This window comes from Lepisosteus platostomus, chromosome 17 (assembly GCF_059453375.1).
Source record: "Lepisosteus platostomus isolate fLepPlt1 chromosome 17, fLepPlt1.hap1, whole genome shotgun sequence".
Taxonomy (NCBI): domain Eukaryota; kingdom Metazoa; phylum Chordata; class Actinopteri; order Semionotiformes; family Lepisosteidae; genus Lepisosteus; species Lepisosteus platostomus.
The window spans coordinates 14,409,579-14,429,492 of NC_142627.1; the positions used below are offsets into that span (position 1 = coordinate 14,409,579).

Below are 19,914 nucleotides of genomic sequence, written 5' to 3' on the forward strand. Positions count from 1 at the left end.
AAGACAAAGATCCTATATTTTGTGAAATCCTACATTTTCATTCTGTCTCTATGATTAGGTCTGATGGTAAGCCAGATGGTTGAGGTGCTATAACAATAACTGAAGGTTTATATAGTCAAATATACGACAATAAGATTTATTAAAAGGCCTCTTGCATCTGATAATGAACATCACTTCCTCTATCACTTCCTCCAGATTAGACATTCACCTCGCCTTCACCTGAGCAATTTTTTCATTGCATGTTGAGAAGGCATCTGACCAGACTGAATGTACTGTAAATGGTTCTAATTGAATGGTTTTAAATCTTATGGGTTTAGGATCAAACTTCATTGATATGGCCAAACTTTTTTCATGCCAGCCCTTCAGAAATGGTGTTAACTGGCAGCATATGGTATATTCTTCCTAATTTATTATTTCTAGTGACAATTTAGGTAAGGTTTAAAGTGAGGGTCAGGGATGTCTGCTTTTCCAATTGTTGTAGGCTTGTCTTTTGAAATCACAAGTTCAACCTGTCAGTCTACTATGTCTAAACATATTTCTAACCCTAATAATACTCAACATTACATATTGCAATCTACATTATGTTGATAATATGTTGTCATATACCATTTTTAAACATATAAATGTTGACTTGAATCCCCCAATTCAGTTCATGCTTGCATTTCCATAAAATAAATGAATGTGCATTCTTGCTTAAATTACTTTAGTCCCCTGATTTATATTTCTTTCCTTTAAGGTACTGGAATAGATTACATTATATGTAATAAACATTCTAATATTGTTTAGATATTATATTAGAATTTTGAAATTCATATGGAATCAATTTTATTTTAGCTCTAAATCTTAATCCTGAGGGTTCTGGTGTTTGGCAACAATGTTTGATATTTCCTTGTCAACTTCAGTATTTGATTTAGATTTTAGACATTTTAGATTGTCCCTATTAACTATACAATTAATCACAACTTCATAAAATCCCAGCTAGCACAGAATTTCCACTTCCATACACATAAACTCATTGCAGATAATTTTGCACTTTTTTTTTTCTTCTGCACTTTGGAGAAATAAAGGGACTTTCATTTTAGCAGATACTGTATCATCATCTTTGGGATTCTTGCTTCATTACTTGCAATTTCAATACATACTACCTTGCTTTTCTTTCTTTTTTGCTTACATCTTCAATCTGCAAAGTGTACCAGGGACAAAAGAAAATGACTAGATTTATCTACAGTATTTCTGTTTATCCATTGGAAGCTTCATAAAAACCTTTAGCATCTGTTCCTATTTGGAATGAAAATTAGAATGTTACACATGAAGGTATATACTTTCATATACTTTGGAAGTGTTTTTAGTGTGCATTTTTGTTATCGATATTATCCCAGTTTCATTGCAATCTGCAGAATGTGGAAATTGTTTTGGAGTGTATGCTCATTGTTTTACTGGACAAAGGCAGACACTGTTTCTAAGAAAGTGATAGATTGAGAATTAAAGTGCTCTTTTTTAACACAAAATACATTTCTGTATCTTCTCTTATTAAGTTTGTATACATAGAAGAAGGAAATTAATTCAAATGTATGTTTATTAAAAGACAGCACATCAGAAGCTTGTTCTTTCTGATCATGATGATGATGATGATAATAATAATAATAATAATAATAATAATAATAATAATAATAATAATAATAATAATAATAATAATAATAATAATAATAATAATAATAGTGCACCACTTTATTCACCAAACATCAGCTTTTAGTTATCAGTTGGGAGGAGAACAGAGTAATGAAGCCAATTTATGTTTTTTTTGCAGGCAATGAATGGTAAAGACTAGGGGGAATTTTGACTAGAAATTTGACTAGGTTACTCCCCTAATGTTTTTGGAAACGCCCTGGGATTTTTTATGACCACAGTGAGTCAGGTCCTCAGTTTTATGTCTCATCCGAAATGACGGCACCTTTTTTACAGCATTGTGCTCACATTAGTATACAGGGGCATTAGCACCTACACAGGCTGCAGGGTGAGTGCTCCCTGATGGTCCCACTAAACCTCGTCCAACTTCAGCCTTAACTTTCCCAGGAGGTTCTCCCATCCAGGTACTGGCCAGGCTCACACCTACTGAGCTTCAATGTGTGGCAATTTGTGAGTTGCAGGGTGATATACTGTAGCTTCTGGCAATAATGAGAGCAACTGGTAAGGAAAGGGGCAGACCATTATCACAGAAACTGAGTTATGCGAACATTGTAGCAGGCAAAGCATGCATGAGACTTTGAGAGCTTTTCTGAAAAACTAAAGAAATGCGGGGCTGTTGTCAAGGTTGCCTGTGGTGGGCTTAAGCAGCCAGATAAGCCATCCCCAGTGCGGGTATTTCAGATTGTTGGTACTTGTATACAGCTGCATTGGGAGACCATAGCATCCATAGAATTCCAACACAGCTGAATCTTGATTTAGTAGTTAATGTATACTCTTCAGGATCTGATAAAACTAAAAACAATGAGCACAATCACCTTAACAAAGAGTTGTGAGGTTGTAGACATATTTCTCTATGCTGCTAAAGTCAGTGATAATTAAATGTTCTCACGTTTCAGATGACAATGGAGGTACAACAGTCCTTGCTGATATTGTATGAGGTGAAATTATGTTTATACTCTACAAGATGTGGGAGCACTCAGTACTTAATAGAATTATTTAGAGTGGGCTCTTAAAATTAACATAATATAGACTTGAAATTTAAATTGCACACATAACTGTTAGCAAGTATTACTTTTTGTGTTTCATTTACCCCCCACCCCCCTAATGAAATTCCCTAATGTGTGAACCCGCTGTCAGTATGAACAAATATACATATATTAATGTGTCATAACTTCATAAGTAAGTTGTGCTGACATCTGTAAAGTTAAATGCCAAAATACTGTCTAAAATGGAAAGGGCACTAGCACATCTTGCCTTTGTAGTATGCCATTCACAGTCATTTAGAATTAAAACAATCAATTTTATTGTTCTTAGGTACAGGGAAACTTTAAATGCTGTAGATCTTTAGGTTCACCAGATTAAATGAGGTGCAAATTATAACAAAAAAAAGTTTACTTGAAAGGTAAACACCATCAGGGTATTTGAGCAAAACTCATAGAGTTTACAATATAATATTTCTCCAAATCACCTACTGGTGGAAGAAAAATATATATATATATATTAGTCTCTTCTATTTGGAAGTTTTCTCAGTTTTGTCCCACCAAATTTAATTAATTCTTTACTTAAAGGAGTTTAAAAAAACCTTATAATAAAATGTGCCTCAGGTGACCCAAAACTCTGAAAAAAATTCAGAAACTGGTTTTCCTTATTTGATTCCAGATAAACCTCTGGTTTTATAGTCTGTTAATTAAAGTTTGTTGCCTCCCAAAAACCTAAAGCATATCATACAGTGCAGTGCCTAAGTTCTCAATCTGTTTTTGAGATGTAGCTAATTGGAACTGCTTTAAAGCAAAAAAGGTAAACAGCAAGTACTTCCAATGCTGGTAATAGAAAGTTACAAGTGTTTCTGCTTTTTTTTCCAAACAACCTCTCAGTTACTTAATGGCATCCATTAATGGCTTAATTAATTAAGCCATTTGATGATATGTTCTGATATATTGTATTGGGGATTCCTGAGAATCAATATCAACTACCAATTCCATGCCAGACACACATATTGAAGGTAGTTTTGTTTGTTAAGTAGTATTAATTTTTAAAATATACTTTCCTTATTATAAAATGTTCACCATGGGCCTTTATGGCCTGAAAAGGGACCTACCTTATTATAAAATGCCCTTTTTGCAAATAATAAATACAAGAGTAAAACTTCAGTCAAAAAGAAAGTTCAGTCAGAACAAAAGTAAAACTTCACACAGAAAGTTAGTTGCATCAAAATGAATGTGATTATCTTTAGAGTGTCTAACACCTGCCTCTTCTACTTAAGATATCTGTCTGTCCTCAGCCTTAGGAATATTGATTATTTCTTCTTTCACGAACAACAGTGTGAAACATTAATTTAATACATTTAACACATACAGTAATGCATAATAAGAGGTACTGTACTCTGGGCAGGCAGGACAGTGTTGGCAACAGAAGGACTGACATTATACAGAAGCCAGAACAAGACTAACTGCACGGGCGCTACAAATACCAGCCTTGATCCTGGTTTAGTCAGCTACAGAGCAATGTGTAAAGGTATAATCAAGAAGTGGTACAGTACATCATCCATGTGGATAAGGAGATGAAACAGATTGTTAAAAAAAACCATGGGAAGTTTACAATCCATGCATCTACATTGACTTTTTAAATTGGCAATCCCTAAGTACTCATCAAGATATACCTACAACGTGTGAACCTGGATGCATCAAATACTGTCCGTAAATTCTGGTCTGGAAGGTAAGGGACAATTAGGAGGAAAAAAGGCAAAGGGACTGGATCTCATCTACTGCTCTTACATTTCCAAATACACGTAATTACTATCATTTTGATCTGGCATACGAACTTTAATCAGAATTAACCACACTTGAATACTGTAAACCATCCAAGATGCAAGCTTTGCAGGCAAATTAAGGTTTAAGCTGTGGAAGAACCTGTGGATCTCCAGGAAAATTAACTGCCCTACAAACCTAATACACAAGAAGAAGTGAAATCATGATGGAGCATGTTTTTTTAATTTTATTTTCCATACCCCAGAATCAGTTGTAAAATTTAACCTGACAATTAAAGTGGGTACTGCAATGGACATACTTTTATTGTGTATATGATACTCATGTACTGTATATGATACTGGTTTCTTTAGCAGTACTGTAGTAACTCTAAGCTTATGCTTCAAAAAGTCTTTTACTACATTTAGCTGTAAAGACATTTTAGGTTTGCCCTTTTAACAGGTATTGAAAGCTCATGGACAATAAGGTTTGAGTTGTCCCTGAAGAAAACAACTTATACAGTACTTATTATTATTTACTATCAAAACATATTCACAGATTGTATGTAAGATGCCCCACTTAAATGCTTCACCAAAGCCCAGTCAATGATCTTTCATTTGCTTAAAAGTCAGTAACTGTATGTTGGTGTTCAGTAATCACAGACCTTCCAAGGCCATTATGGAGAAATCCTTGAGATTGCAGGGAGAAATATATAGTGCAATAGCCTATCACATTCAATGTATTCTCCAGCTTTTCTTCCGAATGGTAAAGAACACATACTGTATACAGAGCGATAGCTTTCTGCATTCAATACATTCAATTCAGCTTTTCTTCTGAACAGTAAAGAATATTAAATCCAAAGCCGAAGACTGAGGTACAGTACACTTTAGAAGTATATGGATGTCCCAACTAATACAACCAGACCTAGCTTGACTGCGGTTAGTGTAATACATTGTGAAGAAGCAGAAAAATTATAATTCCACACTTTTGATAATATAGCACACATAATCATCAGCATTAGCTGACTGTTGTTTGGGAGGTGTTTTCCACTTATATCTTCTAAATAACTGATGAACCCCCTGAAATGGTTGCTAAATAGCCCATTGATTTTTAATCTGATCTTTAATCTTCCACTCCATTGTTACGATTGAAAAAATGAAAACCCCATACGACCCTGGTTATTTCTGATCCGTAGCAATAATGCTGTTTTTAACTCATTTTAGATCTGAAGTTCTTGTAATAAAAGGCATTACACCTCATTAGATATTGAGCCAAAGTCTGTCCAACATTTTGCCTTCATTCCAATTAAGTTGTTTTCTTTCTCTGAATACATTTTAACCATATTCTTAATCCTAAATGGTTTTAAGTTATCTCTTACTTTCAAGACCCAAAAGGAATTTTAGAAAGCAAGCAAACAAAAATATACTTTGTAATGAAAACAAACATTCTAGAAGGTCTCAAGACTAATTCTTATCAGAAAAGTTAGTACAATAAGCAAATGCTTTCATGTTTAATGCTAATAAGCAAGACACACAAACTCAATCACTTGGATATAAATGACTGTTTCCATTACCAGCACCAAAGCCTAAATTCCATTGGGAACAGAAATGGGACTGCTAGATATTGATTAATAGTAAAGACAGAAGTGATAGAACTCACTTTTCTTTCCTCTCTGATGTTTCTTAGAAAGCTGGCTGTTTTTAGTTTAATTTCAACATGTGTTGGTAATTGTCAATTTGCTTGTTAACGTTATTCAATTCTATTTTTAATTTAAAAATGTATATTACAAATTAAACAAAGAACAAAAACATTAATGATATTAATGGGATTATTAAAAGTATCAAAGTGCAGGAGGTCAGGATAGAGGAGGGTTCATGCTAAGGTCTGACCATTGACACTTATGGCTGGGCTGACAGATCCTGGCTAGACATGTTGGAATTCAAACAATTTCCTTTTCTTATTTCTAAGGATTATTCTCAAAAGAAGTAGATAAGGTATCAGTATGTGTATATTAATGGCAATAAAAAGCAGAAGATCCTGTAAGATGTAGGGTTCTCAACCCTGGTCCTGTTTACCCAGCTGGAATCTCTACTGGGTTTCATTATAGCTGATCTCTGTTACATATCTGAAAACTTAAATGACCATAGGTTTTATATGAACTATTTAATTGAGTTCATGCAAAATACAAGCTTCTAAGGTTCAAATCAAGCAACATGTTAGTTCAATTAAGTAAAGAAGTTGACTAGAACAAGAAGGTTCATTCATTTATTTAAATTATTCATTCTAGGAACTTTCTTTGTGTAACACTGTTTAGCACATTGTACTGTATCTTCAACTTTGTTCAATAAAGATTTTTTATCGTAAAACATTTCTGGTCTAAGAAACATTCTTAGTGTGCAACACTAAAATTCAATGTGTGCAACAGATTGTTAACAAAACTCATAAAGACAAATTCCAGTACTGCATAATAACTGATGCTGTGAATAAAATAAATAAAAGAAAAAATATATGATCTTAGTTTTTCAACTTAATAAGTGCACCTCTAAATTTTATGACATTTGAAATACAAGGGTACTGTGGGTTCTAAGAATAGTAGTTCTACTCTCACAGTTCTTCAGAATTCATAGAAGAAAGAGGGACCCACTGCCTAAGATTGTCCTTATTTTATACTAGAGCCACTCATGGCAGGATAAACTGAGAGCCAGCGACTGGCAACAGTTGATGAGGGCACAGATACTTGACAATCTAATGTGTGTTACAGCCTCAGGGTCATTGCAGTATTACCACCTTGTAGCCTGATCTCATCAGATCTCAGAAGCTCAGAAGACTTGATCAGAAATGAAACAAAGTATTTCAGTGGGCAATCAGGTGGTATTCCTTTCATTTTAAGAGGGGAGGGGAAACTGACATGAAATGCATTATACAAGGAATTATCAGTTATTAATTTCTAACAGCATAGGAGATGAAAGTTTTTAACTAACACATTTGACCTTTAATGGAATTCTCTGTTGTTTTTTTATTTCTTATATACGTACAGGCTTCTCTTTTGTTTTGTATCATTTTTCAAGGAAATAAATCTCATGTTTCTGTCACTGTCTGAGAGATATTTAAATTCTCTCAGACAGCTCCATCTGTGGTACTTGGTGTTTTCAGTCTTATGTTTATGTTTAGCTTTGGTAGTAGTTTTGGAAGCAAAAGTGGCATAAGTCATCCGTCTAATCTGTGACTTATTCATCAAGAGTACTTTTCTATTGTGTGTGTTGTTACTGTTGACCCCGATGGGGTTCATTGACATTGGTGAATTCATGTTGAGCATAACTGAGAAAAAAAAGGTGGTTTTCTTTTAATAGGAGAGCACACTATTAACAACTCCAGTGAAGAATTCATAGAAAAAGAATCAGAATAACTGTTTTTTTCTGGTTTAAAAATATTTCAGTATTTTTGTTACAATTATGTAGCATAAAACCTGTGTTTGATTTTCTGACTAGGCTTCTGTTGTTTAATCTAAAGTGTGTGGACATTGGCAGAGTGTGCTCAAAAGGAAATGTAATCCTTCTTGGTTAGAATGCAATCGCATTGGGGAGTGAATGCCACAGGGAATGAAATGGACACCAACAGCAATAGTTGCCCGTAGAAACTAAACAGCACAGAAGCAGACTAGCTAAATGCAGGCTGTGCAGAGCTGCCAACCCAAGACTTGCGCCCACTGTCTTTTAAACTGCAATCCAGTCGATTTGGAAAACAGCTGCAGTTTAATTGCAGTTGAAGTACATCACAATAGGGGTGAAAATTAGGACAAATAACTGCTGAGCATATTTAGCCTGCAGTTGTAATGCACCATAACTGCAGACCAGCCTGAGCTAAAGCTCTGATACACTCCTGTTAGTAGTATACTTGTTTTTATTGTAATGAAAATAGCAGAGTTTGAATGGTGCAGTTAAACTGGGGAAATTGTAATTCAGGGCAATTAAGATGCAATCAAACAGCATTTGAATGTAGATGAAATTACAAATAGTGGAACTTCACAAAATACAACTAAGTGACCCTAACAAAGATTTAAAGGCTCTAAATAATGTTTAACTGAATGCCTCTCAAATGCGCAGTGTAATTTAAAAACAATAAAGTGAAAAAAACCTTTCTCACTTATAAACCCCAATTTAGCATAACTAGTTTTTATTCAACCTCATTATTGTCCCTGTGTCACCCAAGACAGGGTTTTCATGTGAACTGGAGGACACACAGCTGGCCCCTTCCCATATTTACCCAGTCATCAACAGCAATTAGTGCCACAAGAAGCCAGACATATTCAAGATGTTTTTACCCAGTTCAAATGCAGCCAGTTATGACTTGGGCTACTGTGTGGCACAGACTGGATTCCAAAGAGAAGAGTTTGCTGGATATTTTTTTCATTGCAGAGCCAAGGTAAGCCATAAATACATAACACATAGGCACAGGTTTTACATATTTCATATTTTATAAGTTATAAACCTATCATAGGATAATCTGGATGTTATTAGTTTATTTATATGTATGTCATTTTGACAGTGGTAATGACTTTCATTGAAATGTAAAGAAGTCTGCAGTAAGTATAAATGAAACAGCATACTGTGTAGACATACTGTATACTACCACTTTTAATGTCAGTAATGTACTGTGGCTCTACCAAAAACTACATTACTTTATACTATATGAGAGCACTCAACTGGAATCCTAAAGAAGAAATACAGCAGAAACAATAATCTGCAGTACATAACATGTGCAGTCCAACAAGAGTGAGATTTCTTAGCATTATGGGGACATATAGTATTACCTGTCACTATTGACCTGCTCTTTACTTGACCCAGGAGGTACTTTCTTTGTTGGCTACTATATTCAGCATAAGCACTGCTCCAATGGAGGGACTCGTGCAAAAGCTTCAATAAATGTTCAATAAATCATTCGACATGACCTTTCCTGGCACGGAAACCGTAGTGCTCCAAATGTTAAAGACAGGAGGAAGATTGAGACTTTTACAGAAGTGATGAAGTACACTTTGCAGACTCAGTTCTGTTTTTTAAGACTTTTTTGAGCTCTCTCTCTCCTTCTTTCCCTTTCAATTCTCTGTACCTGCCCAACTCACTACCGCAGCAGACATTTTACATATGTGATCCTTCATATTTGGAGGATTAATGGTGTTTGCTGGTTCCGTATCACAGCTTGAGGTGCTCTGCAGGCGACGAGGAACTTGGCCAGCACTGACAGCCACACTGCTATTAGGAAATTAACCCTTGAAGGCAGGAGAGCAAAGGTGTCTGAATGGAGGCCACAACAAGCCACGGACTTGAGCTGCTCAGGTGTCTTTACATATGTTAGTGGTGTAAAAACAGCCCACGCCATTCCCCTGGAGAGCTCCTTACTAGCATGTTTGTAGTTGGAGACTGGAGAGAGGGCACGACAATTGCTTGGCACCGAGCATGGCCAATATGCCACATATTTTACTTAACTGCTGTGGTGCTGAGACTAATGATTAATCATTGTGCAGTATGCATGATGCTTATTGCTGATGTTTAGTCATTAAAAATAATTTTCCTCAAGATTTTTTTTTTCTGGGAAAGGGGAGGGAATATTCCCGATGGCAGGAAGGTGATTTGCATTACAGTAACCATGACTGGGACTACAGACACCATCAAACAAATATGTTTTGGGCCACTCTCAGTCCTAAATTGTACCGTTTGTAATAAAATTAAACATTTTCCCTAAAAAGGCCTGGAACACATAACAAATGGTACAAAAAAATGATGAAGAAATAACTTTCTCTCAAAGCTTTTCTCTATATATTTATTTAGGATGAATTATATACTGTATATGATAAACAGATTACATTTGATATAAAAATTCGATAATTCACCATGCGATCTTCCTCCTGTCAAATATTACATTTTTCTTTCTGCAATTTTGAAGGACCTTGATTGTCAAAAATGAAACGTTTAAAATGTTTGCTTTAACCTATGTTTTCCTATTTTATAATTCTATATTATCGCATTTTGTGACAAATTGCACCACATAGTACACAGCCAAGTGAGAAGATCCTGGGGAAATTATGCTGTATAAAACATAGGCTGTGGAAAAAAAAGAGCTAAAACAGAACAGCAGGCATATTGAGTACTGTGGACAAATGGATAAGGAAACCCAAACATTACAGGTATAATGACCACCACTTACAGATACATTTGCTACTGCTATTTCAGCTACTACAATGAATTAAATATCCAATTAAAAAAGTTTTATTAAATCATACTTAAACACAACACTTTCTGATGATTTAAATATACAGTATGAATCTCTTATTTAGGGCTTAACATACAGTAAAAGGAGTTAGTAAAATCAGAATTCATATCATTCTTTCACTTTTTTAACTAGATAGTGCTGTTAGAACACAGAAAAAGAAATGGTGGCCTAAATGATCCTGCTTTTAATTATAATGTAAATATTTTAACTGGATTATCGCTGCAGTCTATGAACAGGATAATGCCTCTCTTTTCTTCAAAGAAGACTAGAAATATGCTAGTCGTTATTAATTCTTGAATAATGAAAAAGGCAGATTTTTGGCAATCAACAGCTTGAAGAATGAACTTTTATAGTTTAAACTCTATTTGCTGATGCAAAAACTACTGTATCTTATCCACGTACCATACAGGAGAACACACACCATATTCCAATAAAGAACACACTTTTCATGCTGTTCATTTTATATTCTCTGTTTTCATAAACCCAGAAACCCAGCCTTAAGGTCCCTTTTCCTGTTAACAATAGCTGAGAACTATACATCAAAAAAGATGCGAGCTACACTCATGGGCTTTTCTAACTACTGTTATTGGATATAACAATCGATTCTTGGTGTACGAAATAGTCTTAACAAAACTACAATTCCCAACTTCCCAAGTTCTTGCAGCTAAGATAATTCATTTTCTGCTCCTGTCTGCTACAGGCGACTTTAAGATTGGAGATAGACAACTATTACTTATTTAAAAAAGAATCTCTTCCAATACCTCATAAATAATAGGACCTCATTATAAAATATTCAAAACTCCCTAGATTTCCTGAACACTGTTCCAGGATATGAAAACCATAGGATCCATAGTGGGTTACATGAGCGTTGCAGTTAATATCATCTCTCTTTTCCCCTGGTCATAAGTCCCAAGTCTTGCTATCTAAGCTGCAATGCCCTTCTCTAGATCCCACTGGTACATGCTGGGGGGGCGGGGGGGCTTGGAGCCAGCCAGCTCCATGCTGTGCAGCACAGAGTTTGCCACCGGCCCCTAGATCAGGCACTGGCATGATATAGCTGTGGGGGATCTTATAGCTTCTCCAGTCCCTGCCTTGCTCAGCAGGACCAGCTGTAGGCAATGCTGTATGGTGTGCCTAATAAGGAAGATTCAAGGGATAAAAGGCCCAAAAATGTAAATGAAAAGCTGTTCCTGTTCACTTTATTGAAAGTTGGATTTCACATTGAGAAACGCTCCCCTTTCTTTGGGGTCTCAAATGAGACAGTAAAAGAATTCTTGATTAAAACATTGGATGCACTAAAATTTTAAACAGGCCAGCCTGCAAACTGCTGTTACAGTAACCACATGGAAAACAGATGAGTAAAAGTAGCAATACTGTATGGTGAAGAAAAACTGAAATGCAAAGCAGGTGTCTTTTGTGTAACTTTTGTATAACGTACAGTATATTGAGGCGGTACGGCAGGCAAAGCAAAGCCGTGAGGCAAGATAGTTTATTTTGAAGTGCCGGAAAAAAGCCCCTTGTAATCAGGTGAAGATCTGAGGTATGGTCACAGCTATGCAAATTTTGGAAATTCATTTCTGTCCAGGAGCTTTCTGAGATTTTACATAAGATAAATGTCTGCTGAGTTTCTTAATTTTCCTAGAAGAATAAACCAGTTTTCATGCTTTCTTTTAATGCTAACAGAAAAAAAAGAAAAAAAATACTAAAGTTTATTTTAATTATAATATTAGTCCTCCTTTTCTTATTAATGTGTAAGCAAACATGTTATGTATGGTGAGGCTTTATACACCTGCAGGCTTTCTGCTGTTGTACTGTATGAGCAAAGTAAGGAAAATACAAAAAGAGAGATTTTTAAAAGGTATAAGTGGATAGGTGTAAATAAAATCTTCCTATATTAATTACAAAGAGACCTCATTCAAGTAAAAAAAGTACTGACAGTAATCAGGTATCCAAGGTTGTTGGACCTCTTCAGGATCCACCTGTGAAATGTTAACAACAGCACTTGAGCAGAAGTTAGAGAGAAGTGTATTTACAACTGAGATCAGGAGGAATTTCATTACTCAAAGGGTTACCAAAGTCTGGAACAAGGCCCTTCCATTTTATGGCATTATGACTTTTCAAAAGTGCTTCTGGAAAAGTACCTCAGATCACTAGATCAATGAGATAGATGGGTGAAATGGCCTGCTTTGTAACCTTTGAAAAGTTCTTATGCTTTTTAAAATAATTGATTACACCGCTTTAAATTCTCTGTCCCTGAAATTAGTAGTTACCTATTATGCAGTGAGTATGTATTTTATTTTATTGGGTGTGGAGGAAATACCTCGAATATAATTCCTGCTTTTTAGACTTATATAATAATATACTGTAGGTGATGGTAATATGTGTACTATACAGTATAAGACTCTTTATAGCAATATTCCATATTAAATACCGAATATAGAAAAATGTTTTTTGTAATAGTTGTGCATGCAGTAAATGATGTGACCAAAATCTTAGAATTCTCTTAGCCTCCACCTCTGAGGCTCTGTAATGAGCCTGCTCAGCTCAAGAGAGCTTCAGGTTTGCCTCAAGCTGGGTGTTTGAGTAACAACAGATGCTGCAGTTCAGCACAGATACGGTGAAGAGTCCACGTGACTCAGGAGGGCAGTTAAGGCCTGAGCTGTTGAAGGAAACACCACAATAATCCTATAGTTTTGGTTCTACATGAGATCCCTTAGGATAAAAACACACACTATATACAGTAAATGCAAGTATTTTTTTTATTATTTATTGACGATCCAATTAAAGCTTATAGTACTTACATTCTTACTTGCCTGTTCATTGGAAATCATTCCATACTGATGCCGAAAAATACACAATGAAAAATTTTTGTTTTTGTGATATACTATTTAATTTCACCCGGTACTGTTACAGTATACAGTAACTTATTTCTGCAGTAAGGAAACATCTTTTCCTAGGTATTCTTACAGAATGTTGTGCCGCCCAACTATATATCTACAGTAGCTGCAAATCATTATTTTAACATAATGGGTGTACAGAATATAACAAGCACAAAAAATATACTTGTCTATATGCAGTATGTATTGTGTCTCAGTAATGTTTTGTTGCTTATTTAGGGTCCCAGTCTTTCCAGAAACTCTGAAGCTTGGCCACTATTCTGAGAGGCACCTGAATACATACAGTTCCTCTCTGACCTCACTGGTTTGTTCTATCCATTTGACATGAAACTTGTCATTACATTTCTTTTCATCATCTCTCCATTCTTTCCCATTCCAAATCACTCATCCACAGTCACACCTTCAGACCATAGCAGCAGACTATTTCGGATTTAGAGATTCAGAGGAGAGATCCCAGTGCTCCAAAAGCCAGAATTCCATCCTAGCTCCAAAAACCATTCACCGCGTAAGCATCTTCATTATTCAGAAATAACTCTTTTGTGAAATTCTTGAATGCAGTACATGTAAATCCCTCATCCATCCATTTATCCATTTTTAACCGCTTTATCCAATACAGGGTCACAAGGGAGCTGAAGCCTATCCCAGCAAGCAAGGAGTGCAAGGCAACATACGCCCTGAACAGGGACACCAGTCCACAACAGGAAACACACAGACATGTATACACTCACACCAAAGCCAATTTTCCGAGAAGCCAATTTATCTACCAGTATGTCTTTTGACTGCGAGAGGAAACCAGAACACCAGCAAGAAACCCAAACACTGGGAGCACATACAAACCCCACACAGATATAATAGCACCCCATGTCCAGAATATAAGCCAGGGCCCCAGTGCTGCAAGACTGCAATGCTAACCACTGCACCACTGAGCTGCGCCATAAAACTCTCATACTGTATATGAATAATTCTGTCTAATAACCAATGTGTGCTTAAACCAGACTTGGTTAAAAATAAATGTATAGACGACATTTCAGGTGAGATAACCTGCAATTCCTTTATTTAAAGTGATAAAGTAAAATAAAAACAAGATACTATATCATTCTTAGCAGGCTAGCTTCCACATTCCTGCTTCTGTTTCTGACTGTAGCCCTTTGTGCATGTGATCCAGTTTATGCCGTTGCACTTGGGAAGAGCTATCTAATGTGAAGCCTCGACTCAAAAAAGGAGAAAAAAAATACCCCTTAGGCTATAGCTTGCACCTCCAACACATTTTCCATTATTTCCAGTCTGAGTTTGAAGTTTGTGCTATCTCTAATAGAAAAAGCAGAAGAAGAGTAGCTGCAAATGAGCAGCCTTAAGAAAAAAAAGTAATAGTCTGCAAGCAAGATGCTTCGGAGAGACGGAGCTAGAGATAGTTGTCCCAGCTACCGAGATAAAAGCTACATTACATGAAATTAATGGAGGCTGCATGAGACGTACATGAATCACTGTTTCAACACTATGAAACTGGTACAAAGGAATAAAGGAATCTGAGGACTAACTACATCTTCAAAGGTCTCCCATTTAGCTAGCTAACATGGTCCTGACACAAGCAGGGGGAGAATATTGGAAAAAAAGAACCGCTGCAATACAATGAATGAGACCATATGAGCTGTATTGGAGCCGTATGCATTCTATTTAGCTGATATCAAACACAGTTTAATGAAAGTTAAATAGTTTCTGAGGAGTGCATGAGCTGGAACAGATTAGATTCCACCGAGGGGTCTGTCAGCGCATTGTTGCTCACATGTATTCCCTGCTCAGAGCTGCCACAATTCCAGCACTCCATTAGCAATACACAAAAGACTTATGCAGATAGCAGACATAAGCAACTACCGCCATGTTGGGTCATAAAAGATGAAGAGTTTTAACTTGGCATGTTCATCTCCAAATAAATCTTTGTAATTTGAAAGTGACAAGAAGAGATTTATGAAGGAATAAGTGCGTGCTTCTCAAAGAATTTATAGTGTAGTGCAAGGAATATGTAAATTGCTGGCGAGAAAAGGTATAGCAGGTACATAACAAGCATTTGATTATATGGGGCATAATGACATGAATGCATGCAGTGCCCTTTTGATCTGTGTGTGATTCACACCCCTCTCTCCAATGTCTCCTCTTTTTATTCCTCCTTAAAGAGACAAGTTCCAGATTTTTTCGGAGTTGTTTTGTTTCAGAAACATACATTCAAATTAATATTTTACTATATATATACTTTTAGATTTCAAAATACTTTTCCAAATGGGAGCAGGTTACCAAAAATAAGTGCAAGCCCAATATTTGCTTAAAATAATAATGAAATTCTTGCATTAATGAACTACGATTTTAAAATTGTATTTTTCAGAGCATGTGTGTGGGAGGGGTAGGGTAGAGGTCTGGGTTGATTTCAAATATCACACTTTATCCTATAATTTATGCAGTACGGTGAAGGCTATTAATGCATCTGCTTCTAAAGTGTGTTATTAAACTGACCCTACCCTCATAAAGAGCTACAGAAACAAACAAACAAACAAACAAACAAACAAAAACAGGAATGATCTTTAACTGTCCGTTATTACAAATGTACCCAGGGCAGAGTGCTACTGTCCTTTTGAGCAAAAATCAAGTATGTTTCCTCGGTGTCTTTAAATTACCAACAGCTGATGACCTTTGAAAAGTGCTAAATTAGTCCAATAAAGCTAATAATTGCTCGATTAGGAGACAATGTAGAGTGAAAGCTTAAAATTCCCTTCAGGACTGGAGTGCAGCTGTGACTTGGGAGGGATGGAGATTTACCAAAAAAAACAAAATCAAGGTTCTTACAGTACAAGGAATATGGCTTTTATAATGACAATTGAAATACCACACAACACATCTTAAAGCACTTCACAAAAGGAAAAGTACATGCATTCATTTAAAAATGAGCTAAAAATAAGTTTGCATTTATGTGTTGTTATGCTTTTTTGATAACTGTATTGCAAATGTAAAACTATTTTAAAAATGAAGAAAAAAACTCACTTTTCAGGCATAAAAAATAACATATGGATTTAAGTATATCCATTTTCTAGCCACTTAATCTAATAGAAGATCGTGGGGGAGCTGGAGCCTATCCTGGCAAGCAGAAGGCACAAGGCAGGGTACACCCTGGAAGGGACACCACTCCATCACAGGTCCCTGACACAGACACACATACTGTACACTCACACCAGAGCCAATTTTCCCAGAAGAATTAAATGCAAACGAGCATGAGAATAATATACAGTATAAACTCCACGGTGATAGCGCCCAGTGTCCAGAATTGATCCCAGGACCCCAGCGCTGCGAGGCAGCAATGCTAACTACTGTGCCTCCCCAATGTACTGTAGGTACTGTATATACAGTATGCATCCAAATCATCATTAAACCAACAATATATACAGACTTTGTCCACTATCCATGTCAGGCTTGGCCAACAGCATAGTCGAGATAAAAGGTCTTCTTCAGGTGAGGGAACTTGGCAGCTTTGCAACTTCTTCATACTCTGACCTCTTCACAGTAAAGTATTTGCATGTTGTGGCATGGAATAAACTTATCATGAACTAAAATATTCTTTTGGATGTCTCAAAGAATACTTTAGATGCCCAGTATCATTTTCAAGTCCCATAAGCTCAAATGAGGAGAAAATAATACTGACATTTTTTCCCTTACATTTTCAAAGGAAGTTTAGTCTTAGTGGCAAAGCCCTCATGCAGATTTGATGGCTTCGCAAGTATCAAGTGATATGTTTTCATGAATTCCACATTATTTGTTTTTCAGCATAGGACAACCTTGTTTTAATCGCTACCTGATCCTAGTTTTTACAAACCACAAAGGAGGTTATGAGTTAGCAGCATGACATTTCAGAGCCTCACCTTCATTCATCTCACTTGTGCTCGCTCCTCATGGATTGCAAGGGTCCTGTAAAAAAAAAAAAGATTTTAGGTCAGTACAGATGTAAGAGAATATAGTATGACAATTCCAGGAATCAGCAAGTTTGATAAGAAATGTAACATTTCAAAAATCATACTCAAATCAAAATCAAATGAGCAATTATGCTTTAAAAAAGTATTTTGTTCTCTTTTGCAATTTGTTAAATAATACCTCAATTTTAAAATATCAATTATTGAACAGCAAGATTCTAGCCTTGAAAGATATGCTAGAAGTTTTTAGCATCCCATTACTGAAATAAAAACAGCTTGTATAGCAATTACCCCAATTTAAAGTGTGAATTAAATTTGGTTTCAAATAAACCTGTTGGAAGTTAACACCACATTTGTTTCTTAATACACTATTACGGGCTTTTTAAGGAATAAAAATGAATTTACCTGTTTGTAAAGAAAAACACATTTGTGGTTCAGCCCTCATTTTAAGCTTCATTTACTTTATCTTCGCCATAAAACTTGGAAGCAATTTTCATGAGCTTTGCCTCATTTTTAAAGTAAAGCATTTAAGAAGGTTTCATTTTATGGGTCAAACATTCGAAGTGTTCTGGCACATACACATTTTTTATATTTTTTACAAACCTTTAAGAGACTGCATAAAGTTGCCTATAATCTATAAAAATATATATATATACAGTATGCTGAGCATCAAAAGAAACATGACTCAATTCATGTGCATTAAAAAAAAAAGATTTGGATTTGAGATATTGATTTTTTTTTTTTACTTTCCTCTTGATTAATCATTCTTAACTCAACATAATATACTCCAGTGACTTTGACTGTTGCATAAGCACTAAATCACCTAAAATTGTTGAGAGAGCTGATTGGGCACACATGATGACATGATATAACTTGTTAGATGTCAATCCTGTTGAAAGTTAAAAAAGAAAACACAGCGAAACCAATGTGTCCTGTACTGCCTGCCACTGGCACTGTTGATCACCATCTGAGCTGTTCACAGTCAATAATTTCTGACCTAGCAAGATATTACATAGAAACCCAGTCCATCAATATTTAGCCATGATCTGGCAGACCAGGAGTCACAATACTTTGCCAAGATCAATAGGGAAGACCAAGTGTTATGGTTTGCATATGAGTTTCTAGTCACCACTCGGCTCGTCTCATTTTGTGAGAGATTGCAATGTTCCTGCACACTGTTACATTGATCAAGTCCAAGGACTTTACTTCCTGAAGGCTCTTCTTGACATGGCAACCTTTCAGCAGGACAATGCATGTCTTCATGCTGTTTGTGTAACAGTGGTCGTCTTGCAAGGTGAGAAAGTGACACTTACAGTAGGCATGGAAGCCTTAGTGAACATTTTTGGAATGTGCTGAACTGATGTGTAGTATGTAGAGCTCACAGACTAGTGAGGAGACACATTGTTATCCAGGTTCTACAAAAAAAGGAATGTAACAGAATCTCATAAACAATGTCTGCAATCTGAAACAGAGCCTGCATTGCTGTACAGCTTATATAGCTTCCACTCGTGGCCGCACACTTCTAGGCTGTTGCTCACTATAGAACCCCCCTGAACATCCCTGTTGATGACAATTGTTAATTAGCATAATGATTTTGCCTGTCATGTTTGTTCAATAAAATACCAAAGTACAGATTACTACAAAATCCATCCATTCATTTTCTAAACTGCTCTGTCCAGTACAGTGTCTCAGGGAAGCCAGAGACTAACCCAGCAATCAACAGGGTTCAAATTAAAATACTAACACACACAGTACCTTCACTCCAGGTTCATTAGTTTCACAGAACCCAATTAATCTACAGTACCAGTATGTCTTCACACTGTGGGAGGAAACCAGAGAACCCAGCAGACATCCACGCCAACTGGGGAAGTACATACAAACTCCCCACAAATAACACCCTAGAAATTGAATCCAGGGCCCCAGCAAAACACAGTGCCACCATGCCTTCTACCCTAATTGACAATGATTTTCATTTTTCTTCTGATGTTGTGAATTTGTTGCAGTTAAGATAGGTTTCTTTTGAGACTCCATATATGGAAGAAATTAATGTATTTCATTCTTGGTATCCAAAAACAAAGGTGAATAGTTTGATTAAACTTGGACTAATCTGGTTATTGATGTCATCAAATACATTTGTAGCTACGGTACCACAAGATGTCATGTTTAGTGTATCACTGTAGGACCTAGCAAAATAAAAATGATATACTGTATTTATTAATTTTATCATTTAGGGCAGAGCTATATTGATTTATATTAGACTCAAGCACAGGGATCTTGTTGTTTTCTTAAACAGCTAAATACAAACATAGAAAGTCATTTAAAACAAACTTAATTAAATATGTCTGTAGAAATATTAGTCTTGTGAAAGAT

At 35.9% G+C, this 19,914-nt stretch overlaps 1 long non-coding RNA gene across 8 annotated transcripts in view; it reads right to left on the bottom strand.

The window, feature by feature from the left end:
* LOC148646213 (uncharacterized) overlaps positions 1-19,914 on the bottom strand; it is a 460,577-nt gene that overhangs the window by 121,609 nt on the left and 319,054 nt on the right. For all 8 annotated transcript variants that reach the window (XR_015927991.1, XR_015927990.1, XR_015927985.1 and 5 more), the window contains one exon: positions 17,497-17,542. This is a non-coding gene — a long non-coding RNA (uncharacterized LOC148646213). The remainder of the gene's footprint in view (positions 1-17,496; positions 17,543-19,914) is intronic.